The 20,628-nt window shown below is 43.5% G+C and overlaps 1 protein-coding gene across 2 annotated transcripts in view; it reads right to left on the reverse strand.

Moving 5' to 3' along the window:
* Positions 1-20,628, reverse strand: part of RPTOR (regulatory associated protein of MTOR complex 1) — a 346,910-nt gene that overhangs the window by 200,955 nt on the left and 125,327 nt on the right. The gene's annotated exons all lie outside the window — the stretch shown is intronic.

Below are 20,628 nucleotides of genomic sequence, written 5' to 3' on the forward strand. Positions count from 1 at the left end.
TTATCTGGATCAAAATGTCAATAGTGCTGGGTTTAAGAAAGCCTGCTTTGCAGGAAAATAATGAAGCTTTGATTCTAATGAAGACACATTGATTCTAATCTAATAAAGTGAAAAAAAGCAAGGTGGAAAAAAATGTGTATAATATACTACCATTTATCCAAGAAAGAGGGCAACAAATGTGTATATAAATATACATATATTTATATATGCACATACTGTTCAAATGTTTAAATGGTTACCTTCTACTGGAAGAAGTCCACTCATTATTTTGCAATCAGGTAAATAAAAGAAAATAAGTATTCATATTGGCTTTCCTATATGAACTATATCTCAAGATACCCAAATAACAGATGAGAGGAAGTTTCTCTTTATAGAGATATACCAGTTAACAGACAAAGAGGTATAATAGAATTATAGCACAACCTTTTTACAACCTCTAACGGATGGATCCAGGTACTGATCATCAATGGCTGCTAACTTAACAGAGAGAAGACAACCAATCATTATACACATCCTAAAGGAAGTACACATTACCACCTATGGAATGTTGTGCCCCCAAACACCCCCTCCAATTGGAGGAATCTGGTCAAACCTGGGGGGTGAGGGAAGGATCGGCAAAATCCAGACCTCAAGGAATTCTATAAGGCACATGACCTGGTTTCTCCTTTTTTTTTTTTTTTTTTTTTTTTGCTGTACGCAGGCCTCTCACTATTGTGGCCTCTCCCGTTGCAGGGCACAGGGTCTGGACGCGCAGGCTCAGTGGCCATGGCTCATGGGCCCAGCCGCTCCGCGGCATGTGGGATCTTCCCGGACCGGGGCACGAACCCGTGTCCCCTGCATCGGCAGGCAGACTCTCAACCACTGCGCCACCAGGGAAGCCCTGGTTTCTCCAATCAAAAAATTACAGTAAGAAACAAGAAACAGAGAGATGGATGATTGGAACAGGATGGGGGTGGGGACTGACTTTTAGATTAATTTTATGGATTAATAAGGTAGATCAATCAATCACAATGTAGTCACCTTATTTATGTCCTGATTCAAATAAAAAACTGTGTGTGTGTGTGTAGTTTTTTAAAGTCATAATTACCTTTGAGATACACTGAAATATTTACAGATGAAATTATATGATGCCTGGGATTTGCTTCAAAATAAGCCAAGGGAGTGGGTGGGAAAGGGGAGTGGGTGGTGGCATAGATCAAAGAGGACTGGGAAAAAGTTGGTAACTACTGAAGACAGATGATTGGGAGATGTGGAAATTTCCCACAACAAAAAGTTTTAAAATTAACAAATGAATAAGCCACAGAAACAAAGAGACAAACAGCATTTTAAAATGTTTCCATGATTAAAATGGAACTGCCCTAGAATTGTTTTGACACCTAACTTAATGTCAGAATTGGCTATTTTTGATTACAATTTGCTTACATGAAGCATTTTGGCCAGACACTTAAAGAAGGTATCCAGATAGGTGAAAAACTTAAATGTGTTTTTAGCACAGGTAAGATATACATACAAATAATCTGAAAGATGAACACATCTGGGGAAAACAAAGTTTCATAAACGTAACACAGATATTGGTATGTCTCAGAAACTCCTCTCGTGTTTTCTACATAATAAGAAAGTATAATAATGGTGTAAGATATAGTCAGCTTACTCTGAACTAGGAAATCCGTCTCCGATTAAGTGTTGATTTTTTCACCGAGGGTCACATTCCCCAGCTGACCCACGAACGCAGTTTTGTGCAGCCAATGCCTCTAACGGGGTTGACAAAGCACTCCGGACACATCATCTCCTCTGCCTGCATTAGAAAAGCACTCAAGAGTCCTGCACTGGAGGCTAGACTCAGGGAGGAGTGTGCCCCATCCTGCTCATTAGAGGCCGGCACGGCCTGGGGAACACAGGACAATAGGGGCACAGGGACCGCTGCCCCGGCCAGGCAGTCTGTGGTTTCTGTGAGTAAATAACTGAGTGACCACTGTGCAAGCTGAGGCCTGCTGTGGTGTCTCTAGGAGCAGCACTGCCGTGGGGTTCATCTGCTCACTGGCCTCTGCTGTTTGGGAGCGAGAGGAGTATTGACCGGCCTGGGAAGGTAATCCTACTCACTTTAAAGGGTGAAATAAAGACCACAAAACGTGATAATCAGATAAATATTTATGAAGACTCTAAGTAACATTTTTAGGCAAAGTCTTGTCCAGAATCAGAAATGCCACTTGCTAGTACTTCTCTTGCAATCCCTCAGAACTGCAGTGGCTAGCTGCTGTTTTGCTTAACAGGCCACGACGGGGGCAGCTCCACACCAAGAGGGGCCTCTGTATGCATCAGGAAGCCAACTCACCCGCCAGGGCTCAGGGCTGGGGAGCAGAGACTGGGCTTCAGCATCACTTTCCCAGTCAGGCTGCAGCCCTGAGCTGGCAAAAGACCACATTCTTGCCACTGTCCTAGAGATACATCTAGTCTCAGGAACAGGAACAAAGAAACTAATAAAAAACTAATAAAGGGCTTCCCTGGTGGCGCAGTGGTTGAGAGTCCGCCTGCCAATGCGGGGGACATGGGTTCGTGCCCCGGTCCGGGAGGATCCCACATGCCGCGGAGCGGTGGGGCCCGTGGGCCATGGCCGCTGAGCCTGCGCGTCCGGCACCTGTGCTCCGCAACGGGAGAGGCCACAACAGCGAGAGGCCCGCGTACCGCAAAAACAAACAAAAAAAACTAATAAAAAAGGATGGGCAGGGAGTCACCTCTTACTCTCTCCAGCAGAGCACACCTTGTACCACCAGAGAGGCTGCTGGGGAGGAAGGAATATTTCTCTACCCTTCTAGGTCCTTCTGGCTGGTCTCAGAATTAAATTGACATGAGACATTAACAGGAGAAACTCAAACAAAAGTTTAATAGCACAATATACATGGGAGAGACCCAGGAAAACTGGGTAACTCACCAAAATAGCTGAAGCTCTCAGCTTAAAGCCCTCACCTCACTTTACCATCTTCAGCTAAAGATAAGAGAGGATGTTGGTGTAGTGGTCAGAACTTAGAAGGGGAGGAAGGCAATTCACATGGAGATGGAAAAGTAAATGTTCGGTAAACAAATGTTTGCTGGGCCCTTGAGACAAGAGACAATGGACACAGAGAGGAATTTTAACAGACAGACTTTGATGGGTTCCTGGTTCACACTCTAGCTATCTATGGGGGTGGCTTCCTTCCTCTAACAGGTCCTCTATCTCCATTCTTTAAGTTCAGGGGAAGGTCTAAGTTTCTTCCTGAGTCTTTTGGGCATCGATTGTTTTCAGTTTAAAATAATCCGCCTGCCAAAGAGACATTTGGGGGTGGCAAATTTTGTTCCCACACAAGGCTGAATGTTTCCGGGCATCAAGCCCGAGCAGGGAGACCTGAGGGCAAGCCAGCTGGAAGGCATCTGGAACAGTGTTCTCACATACAAAGAGAATGGTTGTTCCTCCTTCTTTCTCCCTTTGAACACAATTACATGGATGTGATGTTTGGAGCTGCAACAGCCATCTTGTAATCATGAGAGCAAAGTCAAGAAAACACAGAATCCTCCAGAATCCTGACAATACTAAACCATATACATAACCAGTCCTAGAACCATTTACCTTCAGACTTCACCATAAACTTATATTTGTCGAATCAGAGAAAAAGTACGTATAAAGACTGAGAGGATGAACTCTGGGGACAGAGAGAAGCCCAGCTCATACTAGCTTTGTGATCTTGGCAGATTATTTAACTTCTCCATGCCTCCACTTCATCTGTAAAATGGAAGGGCGGGGGGTGGGGGAAAGAGGGAGCTCACAGTTTTTGTGAGGATTAAATGAGTTAATACATAAAAGTTCTTAGGGCTTCCCTGGTGGCGCAGTGGTTGAGAGTCCGCCTGCCAATGCAGGGGACACGCGTTCGTGCCCCGGTCGGGAAGATCCCACATGCCGCGGAGCGGCTAGGCCCGTGAGCCATGGCCGCTGAGCCTGCGCGTCCGGAGCCTGTGCTCCGCAACGGGAGAGGCCATAACAGTGAGAGGCCCGCGTACCGCCAAAAAAAAAAAAAAAAAATTCTTAGAATAGTGCCTGGCACACACCACCTACTATGTGAATGGTTACTAATATTACTTGTAAACAGGAGCATCCGAACTAATCAATTTCCTCCTCCCAGCCCAACACAGGGTCCTCACCCCTGAGTCCTCCTTTTATGCTCTGACCCCTAAACCCCCCATTCCTAAAGTATTCTGACTACTTTTCTGCAGATGCCTGGTTCTGCAGGCAACCAGTCCTGACTCCCTTCCTGTCATTCCCAGCGCCCCCATCCCTGCCCACTCCGGCACACTCCATGTGAGCTGTCTCCTCCAAATTGGTGCCTCCTCCTGACTCCCTATTCCTTTGCATTTCTCCCAACACTGAACACACTGACTCACACATACTGCACAGCCACTTAATATGAAATATACGTAAGTGAATGAATATATGTCAGTAAAATCCTACAACTTTCCATAAAATTAAAACTTTCAAATATGTAATGGTTACAACCAATAGACTAATGAAGAATGAAAACATAGTAAATCTGACCTAGACTCCCTGTCTGTTCAATTTAACCAGTATTTACTGAGCCCGAAGCTTGAAGCTCTGGGCACTGGGCTGCAGGGCAGTGAAACAAACGCCATAGAATGGGAAGCCTCAGGAAGTGATGTGAAGTCAGCCACAGCCTGTGAGGTGGAGGCCACCAGGCACTCACAGGGCAACAGCTGCAATGGATGCTGGGGGCACCGAAGATGGTGCAAACACACCATTTCTGAGGTTCAGAATTTACTGCTAACCTCACTTTGTTTCACATTTTTAAACTTAAACATTACACTGTGAAGCTATCACTTCATTCCAGTGAATAAATACTCCAGAACAGGAAGCAGTCAGAAATAATCAACATAAACCATGCAGACTCTTTTCATTTCCCTTTTCTAAACCAATGACAATTCTGTGGCTTGCTGTGTCCCTCATTTTACACAATTCTTCACAGGTGCAAAAAAGAACAACATCCAGTGTGAGACACACAGATGAGCATCCACCAAGTGGAGTAAGTGCTGGCACAGGGGGCCGGGGCCGGGGGTGTCTGGCCTGTGGTTGCCCCTCGCCTGTGGTGGCCCCTCACCTGCGGAAACAGAGCTGTTGCCCCCATGGAAACAGGCCACGAGCTGCCCACGGGGATGCATTTTAGTTATGGAAGACCTGGATAAACAGGTTGCACTCCTTGTTACTGACTTGAGAAAACAAGAGCTGGCCTTCAGCTCTAGTAAGAACTGATAGATTCAATAAGCTACATGATTTTCACCTTCACAGCCTCCACTTTAAAGGCTCCCATTAAAATAAATCACATGCAAGATTTAAAATAAGTTACATTTAAGGGTCCAAATCAGCATGGCTCAGAATCCCCTGGCTAGGCAGGGGAGCTCACCACCTATCCTCGTATACATCTAATTCTTTCTATTCAGCCAAGTGCCTGAGACATGTGGCCTCATTAACAGAGAATCATTCTTTCCAACCTTCCCAGGAGGAAGACTTTCCAGAAGACTGACTCACTGCAGAGAAATCTGAATTATGCAAATGGTTCAGGAAGGAAGACCTAGGAGTAGAGTCCCTTTTCTCTTCATTTTGTGAAGCATAAACATGCCACAATTACAAGAGGGGAGAGCCACGTGGGATGAGAAGGAATAAGTCTGTTACCTAAACTGCAAACTGGGAACTGCTCCCAGGGCTGCTGTGGAGAGGATGTGAGTTTGTGCTGTGAGAGCTGCACCTGGGGTCGGGACACAAGCTCTCAGTGACACTACTAAGCCATGGACCCCCCCCCTCCCCCGCCCACCCACACACCCAGTTCTTCATCTCAGGGACACAGAATCTCAGAATTAAGCAGTGCTGGATGGCTCAGGTGGCTGGACAGAGTTGGGAGGTTTGACTCCTTCTATGAAAGTGATCTGCCGACATCCACCCTCTCTGGGCACAGGACGACCCCGCCCTCATCAAAGGCCACCATCACACTGCCAACTGGAACATCCTTCCACATGAAGACAATGTGCTCCTCATAGGGAATCTCTGCTCTGCTCTCCAGGATGACTCTGATTTATCTTATCCTCACTGCTAGAAGGGATTCAGCAGTCAGAGGCAGCTGGGAATTTATGGGGTGTAGCGGCTATCACTGATGAAGTTATGGAAAATTATGGAAATAAAAAATATTCTATGAGAAAAATGGACAAAAGATTTGAAAAGACAATTCACAGCTAAAGACAAGGAAATGGCCCATAAATATTCAAAATTGTTCAACTTCACTTATAATAAAAATGAGAGAACACTGCTCACCTAGCAGACTGCACACATTGGCATACATTAGAAAGCACCACAGAGTACTCTGCAGATCAGGTGCTTTTACATATTGCTGGTGGGAATGTAAAATGGTACACGATCCTTAGGCAGAGGGATCTGACAATAACCCCAAAAACCTTATATATGGATTATTTTTGACCCAGTGATACTATTATTACAAATTTACCTTAAAGATACACCCTTAACTATACAAAACACATCTGAACGAGGTTATTCAATGCAGTATTGTTTGTAATTGCAAAATATTACAATCATAATGGCATCTGCAGGAGACTGAAGAAAACAATGGTACATTCACATAGTAGAGTGCGACAGAGTTCTAAAACACAATGCGAAAGCTTCCTAGAAACTGATATGGGGTGATTTCCAGGATACACTGGGAAGTAGAAAAAAGCCAGGAAAGGAGTATATGTAGTATAACACCTTTTGTATAAAAAAGAAAAGGGAAGAAGAAGATAAACATGTATCTCCTTATTTTAAAAAAGAAACCTAAGAAATATAAACCTGAAACTAATGAAATTCATCACCTACAGCAGGGAGATGGGAATGGCTGTAGGGAGATGGGAATGGCTGTGGGGAGATGACGCTACTCTGAGTATATAACTTCTTATATTATTTTGACTTGTGGGATTATGTTAATATTTCTTGAGTGTGTTGTAGGACTAACCCACTGAGTAAATACATGGAGAATAATGGGAGCCAAGAACAGTGAGCACACCAGAGCCTGTATTCTGGTTTCCAAACACCACTCTCCAGTAAAAAGAACCGGCTCCTTGGAGACATGGCTAACTCCACGGCTCAAGAGGGGAGGGACAATATGAGCCTGGTACATACATCCTGTGGTGTCAGAAAGCAAGTAAGTAGCCAACACCATCTTAATCAATGATCAAACTTAGCATCACCAATAATGGGACAAATGTACAGCAAGTTTCCTGTCGAGCCTGAGACGGTGACAGCATCATGTCTGCTGTACTCCTGCCACAAATGCTCACCCTGACTCTAATCATAAGAAAATGGGAGGAAAATGCAAGTCAAGGATTAGAGGAGCACTGGCCTGCACTTGTCAAGAACAGCCCGGAGGTGGGGGGGGTGGGGGGGGGAGTGAGGGGAAGGAAGGGTGAGCGTGAGGTGGGGGTGGAGCTCAGATGGGGGTGGGGATTTAGGACATTCCTGGAACAACTGCCAAAATTTGATTACGAAACAAATTAAATCATAGTACTGAATCAATGTTACATTTCCTAATTTTGATAAATGTACTGTGGTTACGAAGGAGAAAGTCCTTGTTGCTATAAACTGCACACTAACGTATTTATGGGTAAGGGGATATGATGCTTGCAAATGACTCTTGAATGGTTCAGGAAATATATATATATATATTTTAATACATTTGGGGCATGAATGATAAAGAAGACAGATCAATGTGATAATTCAAAGTACTGTTTATTTCTTAACAGTGCTCCAAAAGAGGGGCGCTCCATGGGGACATGACTATTCTGTCAGTGCCCTATCCCAGCCCCTAGAAGTGCCAGGGACACAGCAGGTGTGCAATAAATTTTTGTTTTGTACATGAATAATGAATATATATGAAAAATAAATGAACAAACAAAGCAAATACCCATTTCCTTCCAGAGAAAACATACATTTCCTACCAGGGTGTCCGGGCTCCCGCCGCAGCAGGTGAGGGTGGGAGCTGCATGTGCACTGGGGCTGGGATGTGCACTGACTGAGGGGAGAAGAGCTCTCCATCAGCGCCCCGGACAAAAAGTGATGACAGCCTAAAGGCAGTGAGAGGCTGTGGGGACTAAACGGAGAGGAGAGAGATTTAGGAGATGGAATCCACAGGACTTGATAATGGACTAAATGTGGACTAAATGATAGAAGCCAAGCGTGACCCCAAGTTTCCAGGCCTGGGCAGCTGAGAGGACAGTAACTGTGCAGAGAGGAAATATAAGAGGAGGGGCAGATGCAGATTAAACAAAGCACACTTATTCTGGACATTTACCAACATCTCACATGAGGCCTAATTCAGAAGCACATGTTAAAGTCACATCCCTCTAGATCACTGCTCCTTGCCTGTGCTAACGACACATGTGGCAAAGTTCACTGGCCTGCCAGAGGTTTACTTGTCCAGAAGGACCCTCTGTGGCCTTACCGTCCTCCATAATTACAGGCAGGAAGGTGACACACCCAGGGGACCAGCTGACAATGCTGAACGAGAGGCATTCTAGTCCACGCTAAGAACACAGAGGTATCCGATTTTTTTTTCTTCCGTAAGTCACAGAGTGGTAATAAAACCGAGCTTTCATCAACTGTAGTCATATTAATTGTGTCTGTACGTGAAAAGCAAGATTTCTTCATATCCCACTTGTGTCAGTGTCCTGTGGCTGCTCTAACAAATCACCACAAAGCTGGTGGCTTAAAACAACAGAAATTTATTCTCTCGCAGCTGTGGAGGCCAGAAACCCCAAATCATCATGTCGACAGAATTGCGCTCCCTCAAAGGCTCTGGGGACGAGTCCTCCCCTTGCCTCTTTCAGTTCCCGGTGGTGGCTGGCGCGCCCAGGCATCCTGAACGTGTGGCCACATCACACCCATCTCTGCCTCCATTTTCACATGACCTCATCCTCTGTGTCTGCCTCAAAGCTCCCCAGCCTGTCTCTTATCAGGATACATGTGACTGCATTTAGGGACCCCCGGAGATCCAGGATAAGCTCTTCCTCTCAAGATCCTTGACTTAATCACATCTTTAGTCACATAAAGTAATATTGACTATTTTGCCGTATAAGGTAATATTCACAGGTTCTGAGGATTAGGATGTGGTATAAGTCTTTTGGGGGACCACAATTCAGCCTACCACATATTTTAAACGAGTAATGGGATTATGTCACATTTAATACAGGAAGATCCCATATCACTGACCAATATTTTAATAAACTGACATGGTAATAGACAAATTCATTCTTCTTCGTTGTTCATATAACAGGAAAGAAGATCATAACTACAATAAAATTTTTCTTTATTATCTAACTACTCAACCAAATATTTCATGAAAATGAGTAAAATAAAGTTTAATCTCATAAAGGTATAACAAACTTCCAGGGTATTGGTATTTATAACTAAAAATGTTAATACATACACATAAAATTGGTTTTCAACACTGGATATTATCAGCTTTCCCTTCTATATGTGCCAGCCACACTCTGACAGCCTGTTTTTAATTGGATGTTGTTGAAATAGACTTAACTACGGTGTTGGATTAACTGTCACCTGTCTGGGGATCACACTGCAGTGTAAAACAACCACATAAAACACATACACTCCAGCCAGCAGCATGAAAAACTGAGCAAAGTCTGCACTGAGCAACTTGAAACCTTCAGGCCTAGATAAAAACACTGACAATGGGACTCCCCCGGTGGCGCAGTGGTTAAGAATCTGCCTGCCAATGCAGGAGACATGGGTTTGATCCCTGGGCTGGTAAGATCCCACGTGCCGCGGAGCAACTAAGCCCGTGCACCACAACTACTGAGCCTGCGCTCTAGTCTGCAAGCCACAGCTACTGAAGCCCGTGCGCCTAGAGCCCCTGCTCCACAACAAAAACAAGCCACCATGATAAGAAGCACGCACACCGCAACGAAGAGTAGCCCCCACTCGCCACAACTAGAGAAAGCCCGCATGCTGCAATGAAGACCCAACACAGCCATAAGTAAATAAATAAATAAATTTATTTAAAAAAACAAAAAAACCGACATTTCCGCAAGCACAGTTATTCTGCTTTTTATTTAGTTTGAGACAACTCTTAAAGGTGTTCTTTTCCTAAGATATCGATCTGAATCAAAAAAATAAAAGGAGTTACTCCACTGCTAGCGTTTAAGAGACCATGTTTTACTGACACTTAACCGACCTTCCACAGAGCTCGTGACACCACTATAAAGACCCTGCTCTCTGAGAGCCGCAATCAGTACACCTGCAATCAGGCCACCTACCCCAACACGCCCATACTCGCATCAACGCATGGCTATTGGCATTGGAAACAAGCTGTTCTCTCCGTTACCTCGTCCTGTTTTGCAATATCTGAGAGGGAAATTATGGCGAAAAACAAATGCCAGCTAGACACGAGAAACACATACTTCTAACCCCATTTGTTGAGTTTAGAGGGGTTCTATCTCACTATACATAGTAATAGCTGTGCTGAGCAAGGCAGAGGATTCACCCATCAAATACTTAGGAGGCCACAACCTTAGGATCTGCACAGAAGCCAACTCAGGAGGACGGGTAGCAGGGGTACTGTTAGGATACCGACCTACAGGAGAGGGGGTGTCACGTGAACCCTGCTGGGTCACAGTACTGCCATGCTTGGTATTCCCTATCATTCACCAAAGGGAGCTCCACCTGGAATTACCGTGGGATTTCACGGGAATCAAACTTGTTTCTCACTGAGAAAAGGGGACCCCGACTGCCATGGCGGGCAGGAAATCACGACTGAGCCTTGGGAAAGAATGGGCATTTAGAGGAGAGGAAGGAAGAAGACTGAGAAATAGAGGCTGAAAGACAAAGCCAGGAACTCAACACAGAAGCTCCTACCCCAGAGAACATCTTGATTTCTCCAGTACGAGAGCTCCAGGGAAGAAAGAAGGCCGAGTTTTGAGACAAGCACTGCAGTAGAAACATTTCATGGAAAGTCTGAAACACAGAGTTGGCATTTGGGCAAAGACTCGCCTGGAAGTGGAGAGCGGGGCACGCACATCTGTAAGTCCTTCAGTGGATGAAGCCGCACTACAAGGTGAAGAACAGGAGACACAAAACGACCACTACGCTCCCAGGTCCTGAGTCTAACCAAGAACACTTGGAGGTGTTTAACTCTATGACAGGGACCATCTTACCTCCTTCCCTCTCTCCGGAGCTCTGGGAAAACAATGTAGACAGACTGGCACCAGCTTTCTTCCTTACCGTTAACCCCTCAATATGCTGGAAAAGGGGGTTAGTAAAGTAAGGTCAGGTAACTGATGAGATCTGGGTAAACTTGATGCAGAACTGAGTGATTCCAAATGTGATGAGCTTCAAAATAGAAATACTAATTCTGAAGACACTTCAACTCCTCATAAACCATTTATGATTCTCTTTTTCAAACTCTGCCTTTTTCAAAACAGGATTTAAGTAAGTAAGTTATTTTCACCATAGCAAAAATTAATCATTTGCAGCTCAAAATTTAGGCTAAGAGACACAAATGAAAGAAATCCTTAAGTTTAAATGCATTCAAGTAGTTCTATAAAGGTATTCTACTATTCCTGAGCCATAATCTGAGGAAAAAGTAAACAAAAACTTATAGCAACATCATTAATTACCACCCCCCATCAATCTTAACTCAGGTAAGAGTAAAGAAAAGAAAGTCATATGTTGAGTGGGCCTTTCCTTACTGACGTGTGGCTCGTGGTGGTGGACCTCAGGGTCAGCTGTGACTCTTCACACGGGAAATATGTCCCTACAGTTTCTTTCCCATCATTAATTCTCAAGACATCAAACTTTCATCCAGAGGAAAGAAAGGAGAAGAGGAATAATCACTGGGGGACACTATGAATAATCAGGAAAAGAAGAGGCCATTTCTCCTGAAGTGAGAGAGAAAAATGCGTGGGAGATGACAGTTACTGCTGGAAAAGCAATAAAAAGAAATTGCCCCACCAGATGGAGCAGTAAAAACCACTGCCTGGGAAGCGAAGAAGCAGAGGGCTGCAGTGACACAGGCAAGTAGAAAATATCTGCGGAAGGCTCCAGTCCATACGGATGAGAAGTCACTGAACAGATGACAGGCTCGATCCACGGTGACTAAATCCACAGTTCTGGAACCCCAGCCCATGGTTCGCTCCACCCTCTTTGTGCGTTTTTTTTTTTTTATGTGTACGTATTTTGAGTTAGAAAACATGAATGGGTGACTGGTCTACTACGTGTCAGGCATCGTACAAAGCACAACTATAAGCAGACATAATTCCTGTTCTTTCGTTTTTTCTTTTTCTTTTGAAATAAGTTTAGACACTCAGAAACACTGAAAAACTAGCACAGAATTCCCATCTAGCCTTATCCCAGCATCCCCTAAGGCTAGCATCTTACATAACGACAGTGCAACTACTGAAAGCAGAAAATTTGCCCTGGCACAATACTATTAGCATGTCTATAGACCTTACTTGAACTTCACCAGCCGGTGAAGGGTGAAGTCACCGTGGCTGCTTCCTGTTTGGGAGTCAACACAGGACCCACATAACACACGGCCCTCAGATCTCCTTTGTCTCCTCTAATCTGTGACAGGTCCCCAGTCTCTGGCCATCATGAACTTCACAGATTTGAAAAACACCAGGCAGTCATTTTGTAGCCTCTTCCTCAGTTTGGGGTTCTCTGATGTGTGTCCCCTTGGTGCATAATCAGGTGGGCCAAAATGTCTTGTTATCAGTGATGAGAACTCTGAACATTTGATTAAGTAAAGCCAAATTTCTATAGTGAAAAGTTGCTATTTTCCCCTTTGTAATTAATAAGTATCTTCTGGGGAGAGACTTTAAGACCTTTCAACTATATCTCAACATTCCTTCCAAGACTAATTCTGGCATCTGTCAGTGATTCCTGCCTGTAAACAAACAAGGCTGCCCTGAATGACCTTGTGCACAGTTTTTCTATTTTGGAGGTGCATCTTCAGGGTCAATCCCTAGAAGTGGAATCTAGGCCACAAGGTGAATACAAGTGTAATTGTATTCAGAGTTGCCAAACTCCCCTCCAGAGTGAGGTGACAATTTGCACTCCCACCAGCAATGAGGAGGGGGCCTGTCTCCCCACTGCCTTGCCAACAGAATGTGTTGTCATCCTTTTTAATTTTCACCAGTTTGATAAGTGAAGAATGACATCTCAGTGTAATTTCACTTTGCATTTCTCCAAGTATGAGCTTCAGTGCTTTTTCGTATTTTAGGGCCAATTTTCATATCTTTTATATGTGTGTGGATTATCCGTTTATCTCTTCTTCCTGCTCTGTATCACATTTTTGATTCCTTGATATTTAGCAGTTGCTTGTACATTATGGACACTAGCCCTGTGCCTGTGGTTTATGTGCTATTTCCCCCCAGTTTGTAATTAGAAAGCCTTTCGCTACACTGAGATAAGAGGAACTCACCCAGGTTTCCTACCAGTGTTTGCATGGTTTCACTTTTTACATTTACATCCCTGGCCCATTTGTAGCTTATTCTTCTATATGGTGTGAAGTATGGATCTAGTTTTATCTTTTTCCAAACAGGTACCCAGTTGCCCCAGCACCATTTATTTAAACGTCCATCTTTGCTGCAGTTGAGATGTCATATTTATGATATACTACGTTTCCATTTGTACCTGGATGATTTTAATTGTACTGTCAATGATTTTAATTCTATGCCCCTGGTCTATCTGTCTCTTGGTGAGCCAGCAGAATGCTGTTTTAATTACAGAAGCTTTTTAGGATGTTCTCATGCCTGACAGGGCCAGTCACCCCTGGTGGATTTTAATTTTCAATGTTTTCCTGGCTATTCTTCATGATTGTTTTCCCATATAAACTTTAACATCAACTTGTATAACTTCATTTTTTTTAAGTGTTGGTATCTTTACTGGGATTTCATGAAATTCATCAATGAACTAGGGAGAATAGAAACCTTTATAAATCCAAGTCACGCCCATCCAGAAGGGGACGCCTCCCAATGCGCTCAAGTCATCTTCCGTGGTTTTCAGGGGAGTGTTAAGTTTACCTCAGAGAGTTTCATACATATCTTCTTTACTTCTACAACTCTGCTGTGGCCCGCCACAGACAATATACAAACAAATGGGTATGGCTAAATTCCAATAAAATTTTATTTGCAAGAAAGGCAATAGGCCTGGGGGCCTTAGTTTGGTGACCCCTGCTTTCGTGAATGTTTTGTTGGTGAGAGGAAAAGTTATGTGAGTGCCAATTTTTTGGTTCTCTTTTATTTACAGGGCCCTAAATTTTCCCCTTTTGCTTCTCCCTCCCTTTTTGCCTTCTCCTGCAGACTCTTACCCATCCTTTTAAGCCCACAACCTATAATCCATGCTCTACTTTACCTGACCGCTTGTTACAGTGCTCTCAGACTCAGAGGGTTCTTGGCCTTCTGGGTAGTGGTTTCCAATCACCCTCAGGCCCTGCTCTGAGCTCCCTTCTTCTCATTTTCCAGCAGGTGTTCCTGGCCTGCCTTTGCAGAGCCTGTCGGGGGGCAAGAGTAGGGAGGGGATACTAGAGATTATACGTTGAGATTTGAGTTTCTCTTTACTTTCAAGTTTGGGCATATCATGTCTTTATGCTGAGGGCACAGTTTTTATATAGTTTAATTTTCCCCTTCTTATTTTGCTACATTGTTTTGGAGGAAATATTTGGAGACAGCGATGTAAGACACAACCACTGTCATCAGCTATGGGAAGTCTCCATTCCTTGTTTTCTTGAAGCCTAGAGACCAGTGAGCAATACTGATATCAATACTAAAATTAAGATGATGATGATAACAACAATAATAACAACATATATCTTACAGTATAGACATCTTATGGAGTAAAATAACATCCCTTGGGAGAACAAAGGGGCGGGCATCTTTCCTAGGGTTTGTTTTGTTATTATTTTTTAAGATGCTAATGATTAAGGATTCAGGGAAGGCTCCCGAACAAAATGACATCAAAGATGAGACCTGAAGCATGAATAGAGTTCAGTGGGCACAGGAAGAGAAAACTTGGCAGCACCAGGCAGGGGGAAGGTCAAGCGCACTAGTTGCTGAAAGTTGGCTGGAGTCGGTGTGGGACGCAAGGGCTGCAGCTGCAGTGAGAGCAGGTACTAGATCAAAGTGACTTTTTAGCCCAGTTGAAGAGTTTTAGACTTTGTACTGGGGTCAATGAAAAGCCATTAAAATGCTTTAAGCAGGCCAAGATCCCTCTGAAATGAAACCCATAATGTTCCCAGAGTGGAGAATAAGTGCCAAGTTCAGGAATTACTGCACAATTTTAGGGTTACACCTTCTTTATTGCACTTCAAAAACACAAAGAAAAGTTATGATAGTTTGAAAAGCACAGAATTACTAAGTATCTCTAAGAGCATGGTGTTAAAGGCAAGTATTAAGATGACAGTTAAGAGGGCCTCCCTGGTGGTGCAGTGGTTAAGAATCTGCCTGCCAATGCAGGGGACACGGGTTCGAGCCCTGGTCTGGAAAGATCCCACATGCCATGGAGCAGCTAAGCCCACGTGCCACTACTGAAGCCCGTGCGTCTAGAGACCATGCTCCCCAACAAAAAAAGCCACCGCAATGAGAAGCCCGCGCACTGCAACGAAGAGTAGCCCCCGCTCGCTGCAACTAGAGAAAGCCCTTGCACAGCAACGAAGACCCAACACAGCCTAAAATAAATAAATAAATAAATAAAAAGATGACAGCTAAGAGAGAAAGAGGTATATTTATTGCTAACGGTAAGAAAATGCTTATTTTCTTATCACAATTAGAGCTTCTCACAACTAACTCCTGTCACAATAAACAAGCAAAAGAAGAACACATACGAAACAACATCTTCTTCCCTGACACCCAGGGGCAGCCTCTGACCACGCCAGGCCTGCAGACATCAGACTCCGGCTCTGGTTGTTGGAACCTAAGCCTGTTGTCTTTTTATTGCTTTCGGGTTTCAAGGTCTACCTTAAGCTGATTATTAAAATAAAAACCTTTCTACAGTGTTGGCTGTAATTAAATAACACGAGGTGGTGTTATGTAGAGACCACGAGCCTGTAAACCCAGACATCCGGTCCTGGTTCTGTGCTTCCCAAGGTGAGCCTGCCACCTTCCCGGGCCTCCAATCTTCACAGGACACACGAGGAGACTAAGCCAGAGGCCCTCCGAGGCCCTGGTTCCAGTAGTCACGCAGGTGCCCAAGGACTGACAACGGCCCCCCGCACATGCTACCCTGCATTTAGTTGCACTTACCTAGCTAACTCTCTGCCCCCAAATTCTACTTTACTCAAACTTCCCACTGCTACCTGCCAAGCCCCCACATACTCACTGGCACAGGGTCAGTGAATGGACATTCCAGCAGGCAGCACCTAACATGGTCATGGCATGGGGACAACCTTTGCTACTCCAACTGCCCTCTTCAGGCTTCAAGTCAAAGATGACTAGGGGCCTTGGTCTCCGGTGATCCTAGGGCGCCGTGATGTCTGGCGCTTGTCCTTATGTAACAAGAAGAGCTGTGGGGTTTTTGACACGCTGGTCATTTTCTCTTTCTCTTGATACTGTTTCCCATGGTTTAAATCAAAGCTGGAGGTGATTCCATCTCCGCAGTGACTCACTTCCCTCAGAAATGTTTGAGTTTAATCAAATTGCATTCACCACTCATCTGTGCTTAACCACTTCTTATCTTCTGGAACTTTCTATGCCAACAAAGTAGAAGCAGGCCGTTATGCATTCACATAAATTGTGAAAATGGCTATCCTTGATAACAGACGCTCAGTTACCTTTTCTATTTCTTTCAGAACTGTTAGGTTGTGCCATTCAGACTCGTGATTTAGTGCAATTCACGTTCTCGAAAACATTTTATCATATGGCTCAATGTTAAGGTTAGGACCTGGAACTGTTATGTCACTGGAAGAAACAAGCAAGGAAATGACATCTGCAACAACACAAAGACCCCAGATAAGAAAATGTCCAGCAACGTGGTGGACCTGGGTTCCTAAGCTCCTCTCTCGCCACAAACGATGGGAAAGGCTTGGAGTGGGGAAGCAGATGGGCAGATGGGGGGACACCTTCTTAAAAACAGGAATGAGCTGGTATGAAAGTGAAGAATACTCTGACCGTACACTGAAGTTGGGAACCCAGCTATGTGAACAGAGGCAGAAGCAGGATCTCACCTCAATGGCGACTGCCAAGCCTGGCGCTGGAGTGTGGGTGTTTGCAGCCACAAGTGGCCTGAGGACAGGAGACAATGCCCAAGGCCCAGGTCAGCTGGGGAGTCCAAGAGATGTCCCTTCAGAAAGGTGTGCCTGCAGAGGACTACAGACTCAGAGTAAAATTTATCCAAAGTAAAACCACCCCACAAAGCAGCTGCACAGAAAATGATCTGTCTCTAACCCTGGGAACAAGTAGAGAGGGAGAAAAAGCACATTTTCAATGCAGCTCAACTTCCTAATGTTCTTGTTCCTCAAATGTAATCTGAATCTAATCCTGGGAGAGTTATGAGACAGATCAGATTGACAGGCAGTCCATAGAACAGCCAGCCTGAACTTTTCGAAGTTGTCAACATCTGCCATATGATCTAGCAACCCCATTCCTGGGCATATATTTAGAGAAAACTCTAATTCAAAAAGATACGTGTACCCCTATGTTCATAGCAGCACTATGTACAATAGCCAAGACATGGAAGCAACCTAAATGTCCATCGACAGATGAATGGATAAAGAAGATGTGGCACATATACACAATGGAATACTACTCAGCCATAAAAAACAATGAAATAATGCCATTTGCAGCAACATGGATGCAACTAGAGATTATCATACTAAGTGAACTAAATCAGATAAACACAAATATCATATGCTATTGCTTATATGTATAATCTAAAATACTTCACAAATGAACTTATTCACAAAACAGAAACAGACTCACAGACATAGAAAACAAACTTATGGTTACCACAGGGGAAAGGGGGTGAGGGAAGGATAAATTAGGACTTTGGGATTAGCAGATACAGACCACTATATATAAAATAGATAAATAGAATCTAAAAAAGAGTGGATATATGTATATGTATAACAGATTCACTTTGCTATACACCTGAAACTAATACAACATTGTAAATCAACTATACCCCAACACAAATTTTTTAAAAATTCAACATTCTAAACAAACAAAAAGATAAATAACAAGGTCCTACTGTTAGGACAGGGAACTACATTCAATATCCTGTAATAACCCATAAAGGAAAAGAATACAAAAAGGAACATGTATATATATGTATAACTGAATCACTTTGCTGTACACTTGAAACTAACACAACAGTGTAAATCAACTATACTTCAATAAAAGTTTTTTTTAAAAAGGGGGAACCCCCCCCCCACACACACACATACACAAAAATGTAGGAAAAGTCTGTAGAACAGAGTGAGAAGGTCCAACACAGTTTTAATAAGATTCATATAGAAGAGGGAATAGGACACAAGCAATATTTGAATAGGTAATGGCTATGAAATTATCAGAAATTATGAAAGATGCCAATACCTAAATTTTAGATACCCACTGAATCTCCAGTAGAATGACTAGAAAGAAATTTACACTAAACATGTAATAAAGAATCCGCAGAGCCCTAAGCAAAGAGAAGCTCTCAAAGCAGACAGGGAGAGGAGACAGACCACTCTACAGGAGAAGCAGTTAGACTGACTTCCCAAAAGCAATACTAGAAAACAAAAAATGTGGAATCACAGCTTCAATGTACTGAGAGAAAATAAGTGTCAGACAACTCTATACCCAGTACTTTCTAGAATAAGAGTACATAAAAATACATTAGGATGACAGAAACTAAGAAAGTTCATCCCAAAAGAGATAATATAGACAAGGAAATTCTAAAGGATGAGCTTCAGACAAGAGAAAAATGATAATCATGGGAAGTCTGAGATGCAAAGGAATTGGCAAATTTCTGGAATATAAATATAAATAAACACTAAATGTATATAAAAATAATAATACAATTCGGGCTGTCTCCTCTAAAAAGGCCTAGAAAAAAATGGCCAATGCAGTATCAGTGAATATCTCCAGCTCTGAGATTATGGTATTGAAATACAAATTTCTAACCTAAGGAAACCAAAATTTATTGGAAAAATGGGACAGGAAATGTACAAGATGAACATACCATCTTGTCACACCCAAGAGCAAGGAAGCTCTACAGGAGCATGACAGACAAGGACATGTCAAAATGACTTGGCAACCAAGCCAACTAGAAGAGGCCCCTACTAGATAAGGATGGGACAACTTGAGCTTCAATAAAAATCAAAAGTGCAATGAATTAAAAAGCATCAAATATGTTTAAACCTGTAAGTTTATAATGACACTAAAAAAAGTATCGGTGGCTCCTAATAAACCATGCCTTCCTGTATTCATGTCCTCTGAGCTCCCCTCACACACTAACCCTCATCTGTGTGACTTCCTTAACCAATGGGGCATTAGCAAGTGTGTGTGATGCAAACAGAGGCACAGCCAGCAGAGGGGAGCTTGTCCTTTAGAATGCTCCCTCCTCAATGCCCGAGCAAATAAAAAGGTTAGCTACCACTGGAAGGAACACTGGGGTGGGCTGGAGGGGTGGGGGGTGAGAGATGAACTGCCAGCCCATGCCATTCTACCACCTCAGCTGATGCACCAGACGTATAAGTGATGTCCTCTTGGACTTCCAGCCCCAGTCAAGCCTCCAGATGGTGACAGGAACATGAATGACCTCTGGAGAAACCAGCAGAAGAACTGCCAGTGGCCCAGTCCAAACTGCACAACTGTGAGCAAATAAATGCTTATTGTTTTAAGCCACTAGGTTCTAGGGCTCTTGGTCGCAGAAGCCACGGAAAACGGAAACAAACACCTTTGTAATTCACTATCCAAAGAAAAAAGTTGGGTTGTTCTTAGCATTTATGTGGAGCCAAAGTAGCAGAATTAACAAATTAACAGAAAACTCTAAAGCACAATATTCTACTCCTGACTACACTGGCAGTCTCCTAGCTCTTGAAAAAAAAGGCTAGGACTGTCCTATATTTATTGTTTATTATTTGGAACTGATTGCCCATAGGTGGTAGTCTTCTATAACAGTTGCCTTACCTATGTCTCACCTTTAGCAACGATGACATAGGCTGGCAACCCCAGTATTTGGCCAGTTCAGCAGTAAATCATATAAATTACAAACCCCATGTTTTTTAAGAGGAAATGGAAAAATAAATAGTAATTCTAAATTCGCTCCCTTGGTAAATTATGTCATTTTTAAGTTTCAAATAACAAAATGAGACCCAGAACCATGAGTACATAGACAGCAGCCAGGAAAGGAACAAAGCCAGAAGCCGACAAGCAGACCCAGAGATAAACCTTTGAAAATTAAAGAAAAAAGACTAACAGGGCAAAAGCAACAATCTACCCTCCTTCCCCCAAATGGAGAAAGACAAGCTAGTATAAGATATGTTCCTAACTGCCAGGCAGCTTCTCTTCCTGCACCTCCTCCTCCTAGAGTTGTTGGCTTGTCCCTGAAGCCCCAGCCTA

This window comes from Stenella coeruleoalba, assembly GCF_951394435.1.
Source record: "Stenella coeruleoalba genome assembly, chromosome: 19".
NCBI lineage: Eukaryota > Metazoa > Chordata > Mammalia > Artiodactyla > Delphinidae > Stenella > Stenella coeruleoalba.